A 2,411-nucleotide genomic window follows, 5' to 3' on the forward strand; every position below is an offset into this window, starting at 1 on the left:
TCTGTGGGGGTGGGGTGGGGGAGGGAAGTAAGATTGGGAGAAAAATTGTAAAACTCAAAACTCAAAATCTTTAAAAAAAACTATAAAAAAAGAAATGAGTCCTTTGTCAGAAATACTAATTGTAAAAATTGTTTCCCAATTTACTACATTTCTTTTGATCTTGGTTACAGTGGTTCTGTTTGTGCAAAAGCTTTTTAATTTAATGCAATCAAAATTATCTAATTTGTTTTTAATAACATTTTATTTGTTTTCCAATTATATACAATAGTATCTACCTATCATTTTTTGTAAGGTTTTGAATTTTACAATTTTCCTCCACTCTCCCTTCCCTCCCCCCCCAGAAGTCTGATAGTCTTTACATTGTTTCCATGCTATACATTGATTGAAATTGAATGTGTTATAAGAGGAAACATAAGCCCCCTCCCCCCCTCCCAGAAGATGAGAAACCTCAAGAATACAGAGAGAGAGAAAATTGTACTTCAGTCTGTGTTCAGATTCTAAAGGCTCTGTCTCTGGGGTGAGTTGCTTTCTTTATCATAAGTCCACCAGAGAAGTTGTTTCAATATTTTTCCCACAGTTGCTATAACTAGCTGTACCTCCTTTCTATTCCTCCCCACTCTTATTTTATCTCTCTCTCTCTCTCTCTCTCTCTCTCTCTCTCTCTCTCTCTCTCTCCCTCCCTCCCTCTCTCTCCCCCCCCCCCCCTTCTCCCTGGCCCTGTCCAAAAGTGTTGAATCTGAGTATCCTCTCTTCTATCTCCTATTCCCCTCCTTCCCTCCCCCCATTCCCCCTTATCCCTTCCCTTTCTTCTCATTTTTCTCTAGGGTAAGTTAGATTTCTATACTCTATTAAGTGTGTATGTCATTTCCTCTCTGAACCATTTCTGATGAGAAGGAAGACTCGCTCATTCCCCCTTCCCTTCCCACTTTCCACTACATTGAAAAAGCTTTTTCTTGACTCTTATGTGAAAGCTTCTTTCTTCATCTCTTTTCCCTTCCTCCCAGTTCTTTCCTTTATCACCCACTGACTCCATCTTTTTACTATATTATACCATTATATTCTGCTCCTTCCTATGTCTTGTCTATATATGTTCCTTCTAACTGGTCTTAAAAATGAGAAAGTTCATATGAGTTATCAATATCTTCTTCCCATGCAGGAATACAAAGAGTTCAATATCATTAAGTTCCTCATAGTTAGTCCTTCTCCCCCCCCCCCCACCCCATGATTCACCAGAATCCTGTACTTGGAAATCAAACTTTCTGTTCAGCTCTGGTTGTTTCAATAGGAAAGTTTGACAGTCCTGTTTCATTGAAAATCCATCTTTTCCCCTAAAAGAGGATGTTCAGTTTTGCTGGGTAGTTGATTCTCAGTTGTAAACCAAGATCTTTTGCCTTCTGGAATATCATATTCCAATCCCTATGAGCCCTTAATGTAGATGCTGCCAGATCCTAAGGAATCCTCACTATGGAGCCTTGGTAGTTGAATTGTTTGTTTCTGGCACTTTTAGAATTTTCTCTTTGATTTGGGAGTTTTGGAATTCAGCTATAATATTCCTGGAAATTTTTCTTTTGGGAACTCTTTCAGGAGGTGACCGGTGAATTCTCTTGAAAAAATATGTAACACTTCAGGAATTTGCGTCATCATCCTTGTGCAGGGGCCATGCTAATCTTTTCTGTATCATTCCAATTTTAGTATATGTGCTGCTGAAGCGAGCACCTAATTTGTTTTTAATGATGTTTTCCATCTCTTCCTTGGTCATGAACTGCTTCCCTTTCCATAGATCTGACAGATGAACTACTCCTTAATCTCCTGGTTTACTTATATTATCTTTTATATCTAAATCCTGTACCCATTTTGATCTTATCTTGGTACAGGATGTGAGATATTGGTCTAATCCAAGTTTCTGCCACACTAACTTCCAATTTTCCCAATAGTTTTTATGGAAGAGTTCTTATCCCAGAAGCTGTACTCTTTGGGTTTGTCAAACAGCAGATTATTATAATCATTTCTCTTTTGTACCTGATCCATCTATCCACTGATCCACCACTTTATTTTTTAGCCAATACCAGACAGTTTTGATGCCTGGTGCTTTATAATAGATCTGGTAAGGCTAAGCCACATTATTTTGAACTTTTTAAAAATTAAATCCCTGGATATACTTGATTTTTTGTATACAAAAATATTTATAGCCGTTGGAAATTGAAGGGATGCCCATCAATTGGGGAATGGCTGAATAAATTGTGTACAGGAATGAATGTGATGGCACACTACTGTTCTTTAAGAAATCATGAGGTGGGGTGCACAGTGGATAGAGTGCCAGCCTTGGAGTCAGGAGGACCTGAGTTCAAATTGTCCTCACACTTAATTACCTAGCTGTGTGATCTTGGGCAAATCACTTAACCCCATTGCCT

At 38.4% G+C, this 2,411-nt stretch overlaps 1 non-coding gene across 1 annotated transcript; it reads right to left on the reverse strand.

Moving 5' to 3' along the window:
* Positions 1–1,608: 1,608 nt before the first annotated feature.
* On the reverse strand, positions 1,609–1,716 carry LOC141510383 (U6 spliceosomal RNA). Its single transcript, XR_012474878.1, has one exon. It is a non-coding gene; the product is annotated as a U6 spliceosomal RNA (small nuclear RNA).
* Between the last annotated feature and the right edge of the window lie 695 nt (positions 1,717–2,411).

This window comes from Macrotis lagotis, chromosome 1, assembly GCF_037893015.1.
Source record: "Macrotis lagotis isolate mMagLag1 chromosome 1, bilby.v1.9.chrom.fasta, whole genome shotgun sequence".
Lineage (NCBI taxonomy): Eukaryota > Metazoa > Chordata > Mammalia > Peramelemorphia > Peramelidae > Macrotis > Macrotis lagotis.